The sequence below is a fragment of the Belonocnema kinseyi genome, chromosome 4, assembly GCF_010883055.1.
Source record: "Belonocnema kinseyi isolate 2016_QV_RU_SX_M_011 chromosome 4, B_treatae_v1, whole genome shotgun sequence".
NCBI lineage: Eukaryota > Metazoa > Arthropoda > Insecta > Hymenoptera > Cynipidae > Belonocnema > Belonocnema kinseyi.
The window spans coordinates 66,323,101-66,341,639 of record NC_046660.1 but is presented as its reverse complement, the minus strand read 5'-3'; positions in this window follow the sequence as shown (position 1 = coordinate 66,341,639).

The window sequence follows — 18,539 nt, the reverse complement described above, 5'->3', positions numbered from 1 at the left end:
CGCGCCCCAAAGATTCAAGGAATTTAACACTATCGTTGGGTCCCATGTGGAGTCATACTCTGCACTTGGTGATCTAAGGTTTGTAATCCCTTTAAAAAACCGTTTAATTAGTGAATTCTCTCCTAGTTCAGGACCATGAATTAAAGCGATCGCTGAGCGGTAACTATTCAAAGATCCATAAGAAGCTTTTTTCTTGTATTCCATAGTTAAAAATATAAGAGCGTTTTTGATAGAATTATTTATTTATTGAATCTTTATTTTGAAGGCATCCCGGATAACATCCAGCAACCAGGGTAATCCTTTCGCACATTGGGTGTGGTAACCTATATAACGATAGCAGAAGATTATTACATGGTTCAAAATAAATCGGTTGAGACTCTAGTATTGAAAAAAAATATTAGGAACCATGGCTGGGCTGGCCAATGTGGAATAACCAAAATTCCTCTACATTTTTCGAATTTTATTTTCTCTAGAATGCGAAGAATAATAAAGAAGGGAGGAAACGCATAGAAAAAATGTGTTTTCCATTTAATCGTAAAAGTATCCACGGCAATTGCGCTTGGATCTTTTTTCCACGATACATATTTTTGACACTTCGTATTCCTTCTAGTTACAAAAAGATCTATTTACAAAAAAATTTGCCAAAATTATTTATGACGCATGTGAAGGCTTCATTGGACAAAGAAAATTCTGTTTCAGGTTCAAGCTTACGGGATTCGAAATTTGCTATTTTATTATCATATGAGCTTATGTAAGACGCGAAAATCCAGAGATTTCGTTGTTCACACGATTCCCATATTTTTTTGGATAAATTGTTTAGTTTTGCAAACCGGACTTCACCCTTTTTGTTAATGAATGTTAATACTGTGGTGTTATCTACCCTGAGTAGAGTATCAGCAATATCGGAATTTTCGAAGTCCTTTTCAAAGCACTTAGAATAAAGAGAACTGCCTTTAACTCTAAAACATTAATGTGAAGCGATCTTTCTTCTTCATTCCAAAAACCCTGAACCCGCTGACCCTCGTAACACGCGCCCAAACTAAAAAGCGAAGCATCCGAGAAAAACCTCTTATACTTTGCCTCATAATTTTTATTTTTAAGAGCTAAAAATTTCTCTCTTTCAGAAGCCTTAATGTGAACCCTACCGTACTTTAAACTCTAAAAACACGATTCCAAAGTTGCAATGAAGGAGGCAAATTCTCTAATTTTATACCTGTTTACGCTGTCAATCTTCTCAATTTGTTCTAATACCCCGTTTCGTTTTTCCATTGGAAGTTCAACTGACATTTTTCTTTCATCTTAAATTAAACCGAGAAATTTTATTCTAGTTGACGGTGTCATCTGATTCTTTTGCTAATTGATAACGAAACCAAGTTTTTTATAGCAAATTACAGGTGATTTTAACATTTTCTTGACAAGACGCAAATGATGATCCCAACAACTAACCTAAGGTTCCTAAATATGACATTACCGGTTTAACCCAAAAGGTAAACACCCATATTTATAAATTGTCCCTTGAAAATTAAATCTGAGGTACTTTTTGTCAGAATCAGAGAAAGGTACGGGTTTTGGAGCCAAAAATGTTCTTGACAGAAATTGCCCTTCGGCATCCTGAACTTTTTAAATGGCACCTTTTTCTTTTAATTGAGCCGAATATTCTAGTATTTGTCCCTTTTCCTTACCCGTCTCATCAAAATTGTTACTCTTTGTAAATACGTAGACAGTGATAGATACAGGTTAGAATGACTCGATTTTCGAAACGACGTTCGATAAGAGGGAAAATGGCTGCAGACAACTGCAGACAAAGTAAAATGTATATACTTTCGATACCGGTTATGGCGTAAAGTTACTTTCGCAGTCACCTCTTTCTACTTTCTAGTCTAGGGTTGGAAAAACAACTTTCGAACCGCTACAGGGGCATCGAAAGTCAAATTTTCGATACATGTGTTATAAAAAGGGATTTTAGTTTGAAGAATGGACAGCGGGGCGGGCCCTTGTAGTTTTTTGGATCACTTTTTGGAAATTTTTGCACCTTCGGCTTCGCACTAGTCTTCTGAGCAGTTGCTTTGAGTATATTGGCATTCTTGATTTTCTCTGTCAAATTCTCTCCAAAAAGCCATTCACCACGAGATTTTCACTTTAGAGTGTCTCGACGTTTAGTATGAATGTTTTTTATAATTAGCGTCTTCCTAATTGAAGTTTCTTTATGTTGAAGATTTGAAAGTAGTCTTATCGGGCCAGTAATGTGCTCTTAAATAGACACTTTTTCTTTAACAGGAAGTTTTAATACTATTGAAACTACATTAGTCAGACTAGCAATACTTGCTGTGAGTCTGTCCTGTTTTTTTACAATTCGAGCATCCTTTTTTATTACAGCATCTTCAATGTTTGATACTTCTATCTCAGGATTTAATTTTGGTGGCTTAATAAACAAACTGTTTTGCAGAACGGAAAACTTCTTAAGCAAAGATTCCTTCTCGACCTTTGGTAAACCCTTTTTTATAACCTCTTTTACTCTTACTGCGAAATCTGAATGCAAGGCTGGAGCTAAAGTTATTTCTTCTACGAGTCTTTTTCTTCTACGAGTCAGTATTTCCGGATTTCCCACAGAAGTTTTTAGTTAATTCTGCTCCGAATCTATAGGCTTATCTTTGGATTTACCTTCCAGCTGCGAGCCATTGGGAACAGGAGGATCGGTATCCTGCTCCACAGACTCGTGATTCTCATTTCTGTCCTCAGTCTGTGAATTAATGTCTTCATCCGTGTATCTAGAGGCTTCCTCTCTTTGATAGCTGCTGTTACTAGATTGGTCATAATAACGATAATCGTAATTATATTGATCATAACAGCGATTGTAACTCTCTTTCTCAGAACAAGTATCACTAGGATGGTCTGGACGTCTATACTCATTCGATCTTCGATTATCTAGAATAAAAATAAAAAATATTACCTGCTTAAAAGGGAGCATGTGAAAGGCACATTTAAAGGACATCTGAAATGCCAAACCTTGTCACTTCCACAAAGTAAATACGTTTGTTCCTTTTACAGTGTGCAAAGAAACTTCGAATCATACGAAAACAAAAAACCTGCGGTTGCAGACCAAGGTGATCCGTAAAAAATCTCAAATACTACGGTTGCAGACCGAGTATTGAACAATGTAGAATGAGGCAAACTTTCGAGACAAACGCCTTGCAAGACGCTGTCTTGTTTCTTCAAAAACAGATCTCGCATTTGGTTGCAGACCAAATGCGAGACAAAAACCAAAAGAAACAGTTTCTGAATCTACTATCGGTTGCAGACCGAGGAAATTGGCAATCCATGTAGTTGCAGCTGCGTAGATGTTTTTAAGCACGTAAATATATAAAGAACCAAACCTAAAAATGTCGCTTACCATATGACTTTTAATTACAATCTGGCTAAGTATGCCGTTGTTCCACGATTCCTTCCAAACGACGCAGACGTTTACGTAATCTACTATTTTCACTATCCGAACTATGAGAACGATGTCTATGCTTTCTTTTACCCATTTCACTTTATTTGAAAATTACTATGACGTGGCGTATCGGCACAAAAAAGAAGACTGACGAAAATAACAAAGATAGCACGCTGGCACAGCTAAAGGACGATCAAGAGAACGCGAGGTTTAAATGTTTAAACTTTGAAAATGTGGTTGTTCGGCACAGATGAGAGGGTACTAGAGTGTGCTGTAACTTTCATTTTCTAGTTATGTAATTGTCAACTGTTTCTCTATTGTGCAACTTTTTAAATCTCTTTTTGAATAAAAATGAGAGACCTTGGGATTAAGCATGCAAAATCTAATTTAGTAATCGAGAAGAGTACAGAATTGTATAATAATAATACAATATAAAAATTTCAAATAATTATTTGTTTGTACAAAAGCTTTTGAACGCTTAAATTCGAGCAAATATTAAATTCCGAGGATTAAGAACAAGAAAATAAGTATTATCTTATTTGGTTTTAGATTTACATAAATATAATTTTTATAGGATTTTAAAGAAAATTAAAAAAGATTTTTGCATATTTCAGATGTGCCAGAAAAGAATCTTGAAGATTAAATTTTTGGCTTAATTTCATATGATTTTGCAACATAATAAGGTAAATTCAAGTCTCTGAAAAAACATTCTGCAAATTTTGGATGTTCCAAAAAAGAATCTAGAAGATTAATTTTTTTAAATTTTATATGATTTTGCAAAATATTAAGGTAAATTCGAGTATCTTAAACAAATGTTTAGGATATTTAGAAGTTTGAAGAAAATCAAGAAATATATGATAAATTTCCAAAAAAGTTTCAAAGTTTTTAAATATTTCTAATCTGTTAGAAATAGAAATTTCAAATATATTCAAATATTTTTGGATTTTTTCTTTAACTCATCAAAATTTAAAAAAAAATGCATTAAAATCTTTCAGATACTTCCTTGACGATTTTTGAAATGCTCTGCAACCTTTTTAAGTAACCACTTGAATCTAAATTAAAACAATAAAAGACTATATTAATTTTTCCTAGAAGCCTGTAACTGTTTTTTTTTCGTTTTCGTGAAACCTTGCAAAATTTGTAAAAAATATTCAAAAGTTTTAATTATTTTTAAATCCTTCAAAAACATTTAAATATTTTTTACACTTGCTCAAACTTTTTCTAAAATGATATAATCTGGCAAAATTGCAAAATCTGGTTTTAAAATCCTTTACACTCTTTTTAGAAATTTGAGAAAATCATTTTAAAAATTAGGTCTTTTTCAATTTTCTCTGAGGATTCATTAGAAAACAATTATTTTGCTATTTTTCGATGAATCTTACGAACATTTTTTTCATTCTCTAGACATCCTGGAAAATCCAGTTTATCTATAATAATTTAAATCCTGAAAAATTAAAAAAATGGTCTTAAAGTCTTGCATATTCGTCTTCCACGAATTTTGAAATTTTTAAAACTTAAAATTATTTGTCTAAAATAAAACCTAAACTATTAAAATTTTTTTCAAAAAATCTTGAAAAAATTGTAATCTACCTAAATTTTTCATCACGATTAAATATATGCTAATTCTTCGAATTTTTCAAAATAAGTTTTTTTTCCACAATTTAGTTTTTCTCAGCTATTGAAAATGTAAGAATGTGAGTAAGATGTAGTGTGGTAGCGAAATGTTAATAAGAGAATTTATATTTTTCATTTTTAAACGGTCATTTTCAATGTAAATTTTCTCTTCTATCAATAACAATTAGAAACATTAGAACTAAATATAATGATTAAGTAAAATTATTTATTTAGAAATTTTGATGCCTGGATTTTGAAGCTGGCTTCCAATTTTTTATAAATAAACAAAATATGACGAAAAAATGACCATTTTTTACGTTCCCGGTACTCGTCAATATCATAAAAATTGTTGAAATTACTTAAGTTGTATAGAGTAACATTAGCTTAAGATTGATAAAGATATTTCAATATTATTAAATAAAGAATACAATTTTTATTAACAAAATATTTGCTGAAAGAATGTTCTGTATGATTTCCCATAAATTTACTTTTTTTGCGTTATATTCTCGATTTTTTTGTTAATTAGGAAATTGATGATAATGTTAGAAATTTTTAAAATTTGTTTACATTATTAACAACAATAATCTTAATAGTTCCGTCTCGGCCTTGGTCGTGGTCGGATGTGTTTGTGAGTGCGCTCTGTGTTTACATTGAACGCGTGTGCCATTTTCTTTTGCGATTACTGCTATTTGTAAATTTCGAGTGCTATTGAGAATCTGTGGAAAAGTGTATCTTAATGCACCGTTAAAACCATTGATGCCGAAATGCATGATAATACACAACGTGATCTCACCTCTACAGTATCGAACCAAAAAGATCTATCAAACTACACAAACAGTTATGCGGCTGTAACAGAAATAGATTCATTCCTCAAAAAGGACCAAGCAATCATCATTGAATCAAAATAGGAAATCCCTTTCAAAAGTCCACAAACGAAATCGGAAACCCGGTTGGTTTGACTAATAATATATTTGCATCAAGCATTTCCTCCGATCGAGTATGTATGTTCCTATCCAGTAAACAAGTAGCGGATGAACTTACGGATAAACACACAATTGTCAACATTGGGGGATACTCACTAGAACTACGACCTTTGACTACCAAACAAAAGAAGCTTATATTATCAAATGGCTGCCCTGTTATCCCACCCAATGTTATTATAACAGCGCTTCAAGACATAGGAATAACAACAACTTCCCAATTAACCTTTGTAAGAACTGGTTTAACTGAGACTGGTTTCGCCCATATATTTAGTTTCCGAAGACATACACCCTGATAGTCTCTCGAAAATTCCAGATTCTCTTCGAGTTGACTACGAGGACACATCTTGTTAGATATACCTATCAAAATACAATTTAACATGTTTTATGTGTAAGCAAGCAGGGCATATTGCTAAAAATAGCAAAAATGTTCCGGATGAGACATCTGCCAAACTTAATCTTATCAATCCTACTGAAACACCTGCACAACTCACAGGTTCAAAAGATTCAAAAGAGTCCAAAAGGTTCTTGGACCGATCTGCAAAGTACAGAAGTACCAAAATAACAAACTTAATGGAAAGATCGGTCAAAGGAGTACTCAGTCCTTCGTCTGAAAATGAATCTCCATCAACGTCTGAAGACAACCATAATTAATAATTTTCTTGCTTAACCTATCAAATAGCTCTGGAAATTATTCAATGGTATCTAAACAGTTTTTATCCTCGCCGCGAAAATTTCCAACTACTTATCAGAGGCTCAAACCCTTCCATAATTTGTTCACAAGAAACAAATTTTAGATATTCCTTCTGTGCGAACGTCAGAGGATACAACTTTGTCTTTAAAAACCGTTCAAACAGTAACTTTGCTAGTGGAGGTATTGCCATCCATCTAAAAAAATGTTTCCACTATAAGAAAATATCTCTAAACACTAACTTGGAAGCTATAGCTGTATCCATTCTAAGTCCTAATGAACTATGTGTTTGTAATGTTTACATACCAAATCGATATGATTTTAGTCTTCCTGAGCTTAAAAATCTCATTAATCAACTTCAAGAACCATGCATCTTATTAGGTGATTTCAATAGTCACAACCAAATTTGGGGATCAAGCCATGTCGACTCAAGAGGCAAGAAAATTGAGAAACTTTTGAATAATCCTGAAATTATTTCTTTAAACAATGGTCAACCTACTCATTTCAATATTTCAAAGGCCTTCGTCAGTTCGATAGATCTATCCTTTTGTAGTGCAAGTATAGCTCACAGGTTAAATTGGGAAGCTCTGGAGGACCTTTACGATAATTATCACTTCCCTATTAAATTGGAACTACAATTGATACAAAGTTGATAAATTAAAAATTCCTTTAGCTGAAAATAAAGACGAAATTGACAATATTGTTACTGAATTAGTGGCCGCTATCACTGAGGCTGCTGATCTATTAATCCCAAAAACGTCTCGTGAATAGTTCCCAAAAAATACACCTTGGTGGAAGGCTGAAGTTGAAGAAGCTATTAAACAGAAAAACATGCTTATAACGTCTATAAGAAGCACAAACCAACCGAAAATAAGATTAAGCTGAAAAAGTTGCGAGCCATCTCAAGGAGGATAAAAAACTGAGTAGTAGGAGTTCGTGAATCACCTTCACTTCTTCACTAAGATTATATTGTTTCACTAATATATTGTTTCGCTGAGGGGCCGTTTAGGTGGAAGGAAGCGCAAGGCTGAAAATGAGGAGAAAAATATGGCCTAGGTGACTGGTATAGTGACGTCCTTATTTGGGCATTGGCTTTTGAGTGACGCACACAAAACTGCTTTTTCGGATCACCTATGACCCAGGTGTAGAAAATGAGTTAAAATTTCAGTGCAAAAGTTGTGGAGTAATTATTAGTTTAAAATAGTGTTGTACGATGAAATACAGGTGTTTTAGTGGAAGAAAAAATATTCGAATAAACTTGTGGCGGAAAGGCGCTGTGAAGCAAGTAAGACTCTTGCATTATTATGATGTTCTGGATTTATTGAAGGAAAAGGAGCATGAGGAAAATGACGCTACTTCAGATGAAGAGGACGCACTCCAAGTGGAAGAAGGAGATATACGGATTCCGAAAGCAGCTGCATTGGAAAATTCGCTGCAGTGTCAGAATTTAATCCAAATTCTGACTCTGATATTGACAATATAGCAGCGGATATGGAAAGAGCCTCGAAAAGAAATCGAATGTAATCTGAATCACGAGGCAGTAAGAAGTACTCATTTTAATCTTAATAAAAAAGTCAAGATATATTCAGAAGTTCTGACGATTTATGAATATTCTGGACATTCTCCTGATAATACTGAAGGGTGGAAGGTCCAAAATGTGCTAAGGGAAACGTTGACGAAAATGAGTTTTCGGCCCAGAAATTATATGAAAATCAATTACACATCCTGTTAAATGATGATTTCGATTTTACGAAATGTTTTTCGATCTCCTTTAAGTTACCAAAATTTCCCTTAGCAACTTTTTGACTGTCACCCTTCTTTTATCAACATTTCTAATATTCAAAAAGAATTGTACAGGTAGCTCTAGTAGTAGATCTCGAATCGGCAACAGAGGCAGATTCCGTCGTAGACCTCGAACAAGAACGGTGCACAGTGCGGCGAATTAGAAAATTGGGTTTCAAAATGATCCAGAGCCTAAAATTTTCATCCGATTCCATTTTTTTTAAATTAAAGCTAATTAAATTCTGAAGAGGTATGTGGAGGGCGATTTTTCTAAAAAGGCTTTACTTCTTTGCTATACAAGTTGAAAAATGCCAAAAAACCATAATTTTTCACATTTGAGCTGCCTTTTTTGTAGCATTCATTGATTTCACCTCAAAAAGGTGAATAATTGATAAATTCACAATCAGTTAACAACTCCTAATAACTTAGATGAAGTTAGTGCAATCTCTTCAATTGTTATAAGCAAATTTATGAACAAACTCGATTACTGCTGTACATTGAAGCCTGTAACTTCTTTTCATCACGTTTTTACCCGCGAAATCGAGTGAAATTAATGTTTTGTTGAAATCAAACACTAAAGTATAATTTTTTAGATTGTTTTAAATAAATTTCATGAACAAATTTAATAAATAAGCGCCTCTCTATATATAAAATGCATTTTTTCTGCGCAATCATCAGCTTTGCCTTCAAAGATGAAAATTCCATCACAAAAATGGACAGTGAAAATATTTACCATTGCTATAAACAATACTGATTAACAAATGCATTAAACGGTCACTTTTTGATAGAAAAAATCAATTTTTTTCGCACAATTGTTCATTTTATCCCTAAATTAATATTCTGATGTAGGAAACTGACGTTTCACAATATTTTTCATTTTTATTAACAATTCGGATCAACAAATGCATTTAATAGACGCTCTCAAATAGGAAAGATCTCTTTCTTGCTAAAATGTTGATTATATCATAAAAAATATAACTCCTACGAAATATATTGACAGACAACAACATTTCTCATTGTTATAAACAATCATCATCAATTAATTCTTAAAATAATTCTTCTGCATAGAAGAAATTTGTTTCTTAGGTTCAATAGTTAATGTTACCTTGAAATAAGGAACCGAATCGTAAAACGTCTAGACCCAACATCTTTTTCGAATATTATAAACAATGAGGATGAACAAAATCATGAAGCTTAACCATTTTGGGCAGAAAAATTCTGGTATTCAGCAGCGTTGCCCATTCTTGTCTCAATCATCTACAATCGGCAGATCCTGAACTTGGAAGGACATTGAAAAGTTCACGCACGTATCCTTTGGATTTTTGTGTTTTCCCGACTTTAATTATTCACGACTCTTGAGTCGTAGGAGTTTCATTTTTTATGATATAATCAAAATTTCATCAAGAAAGAGATTTTTCCTATTTGAAATCGCCTATTAAATGCATTCGTTGAGCAGAATTGTTAATAAAAATAAAAAATATTGTCCAACGGAAGTTTCCTCCATCAGAATATTAATTTAGGGATAAAATGAACAATTATGCAAAAAAATGGATTTTTTCTATCAAAGAGTGACCGTTTAATGCATTTTTGATGAGTATTGTTTACAACAATGGTAAATATTTTGATTGTCCATTTCTATCATGGAATTTTCATTTTTGAAGGCAAACATAATAATTGCGTAGAAAAAATGCATTTTATATATAGAGAGGCACTTATTTAATAAATTTGTTTATGAAATTTGTTTATAACAATCAAAAAAATTATAGTTTAGTATTTAATTTCAACGAAACATTAATTTCACTCGATTTCGCGGGGAAAAACGTGATGAGAAGAACTTTAAGGCTTCAATCTACAGCAATAATCGATTTTGTTCATAAATTTATTCATGAAAATTGAACAGATCGAACCGGATCAAGAATCTAGTCAGCTAATGAGGAGACAGAAATATCTACGAAATTTGGCACCAAATTACAATTGGAATGTATATTTCCTCCACTCTAAAATTTATAGAACTGCATTATAATCAGATGAAATATTTTCACATTCAAATTAGCATACTCAAAACGAAATACAACTATAAACTATAAAATTTTATTACAAATGTAAAGCACTAAATTTTTTGATTTATTTTCTATTCTCATAACCTATTTCTTATAAAAAAAGTGAAAAAATCGAGCCAGCGAGGGCCCTTCTGGGCGTTTGCACAGTAGGCAGCCTTTGTGGGGCCTTTAGAGGGCCACCAATCAAAGCAGGCCAAGCTGGACAATTTGCACAGGGGTAGAAATCAAATTGTAAACAAAAGAAATCTGGACAAACTGTAGCTGATTCTTAGTTTTTATAACTGTTTCCGAGGCAAATTCTGCGTCTCAATTTTGGGCATGAAATAATGAAAAAGCATGAAAATAATTTTCATACAATAATAATTCGGCTTAAGACGATCTCAAGGTACTGCGGCCTACCTGACCTCTCTGGGACTTTTTTCTATTGTTCAGCGCTGGTTTGGCTCTCGAAGCGATGTGGCTCTCAACCGGGGCCTTCTGCATTATGTTACAGGGGTACATTTTAATGGATTAGTGTATGTACTCAATTGCGCCCTACCATAGTGCGTTATTTAAAGAGAAAAATAACGTACATTACTTAAAGAAGTTGTTATACTATTTATAATAAATTAAATATGTATGAAGTCTCATTGTGAACAAAACGTTGCGGGTCTCTTTTTTATGATTCACAGAATTTTTTAATCATTTGCATCCTTTTTTTTTATGGGAACTTAAAGTTTTGGGTAGAAAATTCCATTGTTTTGTTGCATTCGAGTGGAGCTCATTTATGGCTTTTAACATTCATTTAATCTTCAAACATTGTAATTCTTTAAACAATTTTTATAAATGGCTCTTCTTTAAAGAATACGTTTAATTTATTATGTTGCGTTGTAAATTCAGAAGACTTATTAATTATTTAAACAATTTTAATTAAAAAATGAAGTGTTTGCCCTTTTTCCTAGGAGTCAATTTGTTCACGGAGTCAAATAACTATTTTCTATAGTTGCTTTGCAAATTTAAAAGAACTAATAATTATTTAAACAATTTCGTTCGAAAACCTGTTTTTAATTATTATTATCATTATAACGTTATAAGTATTTGATTTCAACTTATTTGTTTAAAATAGCATTCAAAGAAAAAATGAACATTACATGAATATTATATGTGCTACATATTTTCTTTCGTTGAATTTTTATTCAGAAGCTCTAAATATTATATTTACATCCACCAAAATATAAAGGAGAGAAAAAAGTACTGGCCTGTCAGAACTGGCGAAGTGCTGACTGTCAGTTTTGGGGCAGTAGTGGCAAACCGCTGGCGTACAAAAACGCCGGATATAACTTTAAAAATGATAAAAAATTATTTAATTGTTTTAAAGACCATCCATTAATCACCATACGACTGCATTTCGTCCAAATATTATTTATAATCACAAAAATATAATTTTCAAACTATTTGTTTAATTTTAACACCCACTATTTATATAATCTAAAGATATAACAAAAAAGGTATTTAAAAAATAAATAATAATTGACTGCGAGTATTTTGTCAATACACGTTAATGGCACTGCTTAGAATAAATATATATATTACGCTTTTACACATTAAATTACAAATAATATTTCTAACACTACGGGGTTTCGAACCTACATGTATATATCTAAATATGTCGCCTAGCAGTCGGGAGTGCTGACCACTGCGCTAAACCGACAAGTTGAAACTCTATGAAAACCGTTTTTCAACTCTTTTTTCTCGTAAGTCTTTTTATCATCATATGACATCAAATAGATATAAAATAAACTAATTGTTCACGGAAATATAAATAAAATAATTTAAAAATATATTATTTAAATCGACTGCAATTTTTCTTCGTGTAATATTTTTTTTTGCGTTTTAGACTATTTTAAAAGTACGATTTTCTTTAAAACTTCGTGTAACGTTTTTCTTTTTAGGTATTTTAGATTATTCTACAGCGATTAAGACATACATCCAATGTAATTTTTTCTGAACCTTTAAAACTTTTCATGAAGGTGGAACTTAGAATATATTCCTTAAAACAAGCAATAGAAAAAATATGTTTTCACCTTAATTGTATAGTCAATTTCTCGACATTTCAAAACATCCTGACAACATTTATAGGCGTGCTTTTTTTAAGCCTATTTTTGTACTACTGGCATAGTACCGCCCCGATCGTGCAGCCAACCTTCTATGATACTGGACGAACTACTGGCTGCCTGTACTGGTGGGCAGTACTGGGCCAGTACTGTGCCGGTGGCGAACTCCGGCACACTACCGACATTTCCACCTGGGAACATGAGTAACTGCTCTGTTTTAAAAATTCACATTAAAAATACTATTTTTCGTTAAAAAAAATATTGTTTGAATTCTAATTTTAAATACAATTAGTGAAAATTTAAAAAAATACGCTAATCGCTGGCGGAACGCCCGTACCAGTGTTTCATCAGATATGTATACCACTCCTGAGCCAGTAGTACACCAGTATAATGCCTACCGTTTGTTAAACTCTTGCGTCAGTAGTCGACACTGTATCACGTCAACCATCGGTTGTACTTTTATCTCGGTTTTCAATCAGCACTTGAAGTTATTATGTGGCCAGAAATACGTCAATCACTGGCGAAACACCGATGCCAGTATTTAACCAGTAATGCATATTAATCTTAAACCAGTAGTACACCAGTATCATGCCAACCGTTGTTTCAACGCTTGTGTCAGTATTTGACCGGTTATACGTATCAGTACTGCACTAGTAGTAGATCCAGTATCACGCCAACCGTTGGCAAAACTCCTATGTCTGTATGCAACCAGTGGTAATGGTAAGTACTGTGCCAGTTGCAAACCAGTACGATGCCAATCACTGGTTAAACTCTTATGAACTTCTTAATTTTTTTTAAATATATCTATACAATGTTAAACATCAAGATAAAAATTTACTTAATTTCAATATAATTTATTTAAATTTATTATATTCATCACAAATTAATTTGTATTGATATTTCATTATTTTCCACGAAACCTTAATCCTTACATGTATAGAAAAAAATAAAATTATACCCAGAAAAAATATGAATTAACTTTTGCCTCACCTTATTTTTTTAACCTATTGAGGAGCCAAATTTTGCGTCTCAAATTGGGTCTTGGGTAGGTGTAGGAGGTTCATATGTTGCGGCGAGGGAGAGGATGGTTGGTGTACGAGAAATATTAATACCCTCATTTGCATTCCTTATATATGCCTTAATTCCGAAAAAAAAATTAAATTGATTAAGTTTTTGTACTTAGGAAAATTAGTCCATACGAGTATGACAGAAAAGTTTAGGTAGATAAACCTCTGCATATTGCGTAATATTTCCAAGTAAGGTGCGGGAAATTTTTATGAAAAATTTAATTAATTTAATTAATTTAATTCATATAATGCGAAAAATGTTATGAACATTCTGGCAAATTCCTTTGGGAACATTTGTTGCCACGCAGACATTTTCCCATTTACAAAACCCTTCCCAGAACATTTCTCGGGTTTCCTCGAAACTTCCATAGAAATATTCTAGGAATTTTCAGGCAGACTTTTCTGCCAGCCGGGTGCTGTTACTGAATTTAATACTTCTCAGTATTTATTCGAAATTGGGAAAAAAGCGTAATACTGCAGGCACAATTAAAGGGCAGTTTATACGGGGAAAAAGCCATTTACAATGTTTTATTCAGGCAAGATTATTAGAGTTTCAAAAAATGAACGGAGATCATTTTGCTTTTGCTCGAGGCGCATATAAAATTAGCTGAATTTAAGTTCATCTGCGATTCTATAAGTTCACTCAGAAAACAAATGTTATTGAATCACGAGAACTGTTTTTATAGATATACATATATTATTATGCCAGATTTGTGAAAATCTATAATGCAGAGATTCCGATATATACTGCGTTGAAAAAGTGTTTTTTTTTTCAAAAAATATCATAACATGAAAACAGCTACTAAATTTAATGCTTTTTAATAAACAGACAAAAATTTTGAAAAATGTAATACTGCAAGCACAATTAAAGTGTAGCATATAAGGGCAAAAAGCCGTTAAAAAATCAACTTGGAAATATTATTAGGTTAGAAAAACGGAGAGTATTTTTTTTTTTGCTAGAGACGAACGATTCAGTGTTATACATTTTATTTGCAATTATAATAAGATAAAAGAAATTAGATTTTTAGTTAATGATTTGAAAAAATATTTTAAAATGTTAAAAATTTTTGCAAATGTTTGAAGCATTCATACGAAATTAGCTGAAGTAAAAATATTATATAAATATTTCATTGAACCTACAAGATTTTTTTAATGAATTAAACGAAAACTCCATTTACTAAAATATATGGTTAAAGCAACCAAAAAATTTAGTAGGATAAACCACATACTTTGCTTTACAGTAATGTAAGGAATATAGTCTCGAAAACAATCTTCATTTTTTAAGATAAATTACTCACCCAGAACTAAAACCGGTGACTTGCCATTTTTTCGAAAACATTCGGGGCATATATATACTAACCGCCAGCCGATGATTTATAAGTTTTTAATTTTATAACAATAATTGCAAAACTCCAGATTAATAACATTGGAGTGAGACCACAAATTCTTTTTCAGATAGGTGAATTTCACAATTCAGGTTTCAACATCCGCCAAGAATATGGAATAATTCTTTTAAATATTGTATTATGTGACCCAATTTCGGTAATGAAATTGATGTAATATTTTTGCGTCACACTTTTATCATTTATGAATGTATAGACTAAGTATAGACTTATCTGTTGATAAATTCCTAAACAGCAATTTTCGACGATTTAACATTCGCAGAGAACATGGAATATATAAGAAATATTAATAGTTATTCCTTCGTTAAACCTCTGTCATCCACGTCATTTTTACTACCTCCGCTGTTCATGTGGGACCAAAGCAGTTTTTAATTGATGTTCACTCGTAGTCGAAAATCGCGACACTTATGCGCCTCAGTCAATTCTGGCCTCATATGAGGCAACTTTTTTTGGTGAGAAAGAATGAAGCGTCAACTTGTTTCTTCTCAATAAAATTTGACCTCAAAGATACTCATGGGTCACTTCTGACCTGCATGAACGACGGAGGGATAAGAATATTACCTTATTCACCCACCTTTTTTATTTTTCACAATTCGACAATGTGATTAATACTGATTCATATTGAATAATTATGATGAAAAATTTAGATTTCTTTTTTTTTAAATTAAAAGTTTTGTGTTCAATGCTCAGCAAATTTGGAAGATTTTCTAAATTACTGAAAATCTCTGAATTCCTTGATTTCCTCGAAATCCTTGATTTTTCTGAATTCCTTGAACTTGTCTAATAATCTGAATTCGCCAAATGCTATGAAATCTCTAATATTTTCTGAACTGTCTGAAATACTTTAATATTACAAAATATCTAAAATCATTAATTTCTCGACATTTTCGGAAAGACTTGAATTTTCTGAATTTCAGAAATTTTTGGAATTATTTTCATCAATTTTTAGAATTTCTATAATTATTTGAATTCCCTAAGTGATCTGTTATCCCTGAAATTATGTGAATTCCCTGAAATCCTTGAATTCTCTGAATTTCTGAAAATCTCTGAATTTTTTGATTTAATTGAATTCCGGTATTCTTTAAATAATCTAAATTCCCAGAATGATATGAAATCGCTAAAACTCCTTGAATCCTCTGAAATCCTTGAGTATCCTCAATTTGCGAAAATCTTTCATTTCTTTAGAATCCCTAAAATACTCGAATTTCTGATAATTTCAGAATCTCTGACAATCTTTGATATATTGAGTTCCCTGAAATCCTTGGATTCCCTGAATGCTCTGAAATCCCCGAAATTCTGTTAATTCTCTGAACTCCTTAAATAATCTAAATTTCTTGACTTCGCTGATATCCTGAAATAATCTAAATTACTTGAATTCCTTGAAAATTCTGAATTTCTTAGTATTCTGCAAATTCCCGGAATTCTCGGTAATGCTTAATATCCCTTACATTCCATTCATATTCGGAATTCCTGGAATAATCAAAATACTATAAACGCTTTCAACCCCTTGAAATGCTCCGAATTATCTGAAGTTCTTGAATATTCTAAATTACTAAATTCTTCGAATTCTCTGATGTTCTTGAATATTGAAAATTACCTAAATTTCTAGAATATTCTGAATTCTAGAAATTCCTTGAATTCATCATTCTTGTCGAACTCCCTTAAATATTTTACAATTCTCTAAATTTTCTGTTTTATTTTTAAGTCCTTCACTGATTGAAGTAAAGAGATAAAGATCCTATCCTTTTAAATAATTTCGAATACCGTCTTTTCTATCTCATCCTGTCCTTTATCTATCCACTTTAATATTTTGTAAACGTTCTATCAATTTAAATGCCCGTCTATCTTCTTCAATATAATCTTCATTCCCTTATTCTATCTTATATCTACCGACGTCTATCTTTTTCTATCTTTTTGTTAATCTAAATTTACGTCCATCTTTTTCCATCCCCTCTTCTCTATCTGATTGAAAATTTTCGTTTAGCCTTTTCAATCCCCTCTTTTTTATCTGATCTTATCTTTTGTCTATCTAGGCCAATATTTTTCTATCTCTCTGTCAGTTTATATCAATAACGATCTTTTTTAATCATCTGTCTTCTATCTCATCGTATTTCCTGTTTATCTTTTTCTCATACTCACTTGTCTATGTGGACCCACCTTTTCTCAATCTACGACATTCTTTTCTGTCTATTTGTCAATTTGAATTTACGTCTATCTTTCTTAATCTTCTGTTCCCTATCTAATCATAATATACATCTATTAACGTTTCTTTTATTATATAATATTTTTCTGTCTAAATTCACGTCCTTTTCAATACCCTCTTCTCTACATTTCTATCTTTTGTCATCTTATGTCGATTTTTATCTCTGTTAATATCAATTCCTGTATATATTTCTCAATCTCCTATTCTCTATATTTTAATATAGTAAAGGTATCAACGCTTTTTTGCCATCTCCTTGTAAGTATATAATTATGGATGTTCTGTTGTCTTACTCGCACGTGGTCAACGTCAAATAATTAAAAAAAAATAAATTCCCTAACTTTTCGGCGGATAGAAAGTAATAAGAATACTCAACCGTAGAAGATAGGGAACGAAATAGAAAAAGCTTTAAATTGATATTTAAGAGAGAGAATGAAGTGAAGGAAAAGATAATCGACTTTGTTTACGAAAGATAAAGAAATATATTAAAAAGATTGAAATTCGTAAACTATAGATAGATTACGGGAAAGAAAAAGATAAGATTCCCCGATCAAGAAACGTGGAGCAAGAGATAGAAAATTATTGAGAGTGGGGATAGGAAAAGAGAACATTCTAAGGATGCAAAGTGAGTTATTGAGGTAGATAGAATAGTTCTATCTTTTCCTATCCCACAATTTCTATCTTTTTCAATAATTCTACTTTCAGCGGGTTTGTAATAAATGCAGTTCTTAGAATTTTGAGAAATTTCACAAATTTAAGTATGATCTTCGTAGCTGATTATGATTTAAGATGAAAAACCTTTTGCGTCGAAATTTTCATCAGATTTGACCATTCAATTTTTAATTTTAATTTTCTTTATCTCTCCACCTGGTGTTCTAAGTCAGCCCGCAGGATTTCAGAGCAAAAACCTTGCATGCGTGGGTGGGTAGGTCGTTTAATATTTCAGGATATTACTCGTGTGCAGATTACTCGAGAGGGTTGATCGGCACTGGTGCCTCGAGTGCCAATTGTCGATAAAGCTGAATTACCGACATTAATAATCGAACATCCTTTTTCTGTTTCTCTTTCTTTTCATCCTTTGAGGTACTCTTTCCTTTCCCTCTTTCTCTCTGCTACCCTTTAATCGTAAACTTTTTTCACCCTATTTTCCATACGAAGAGGTTCGAGAATCGTAGTAGGTATTTGAGACTGACTACTGCGGTGAGCCAGTGCGCAC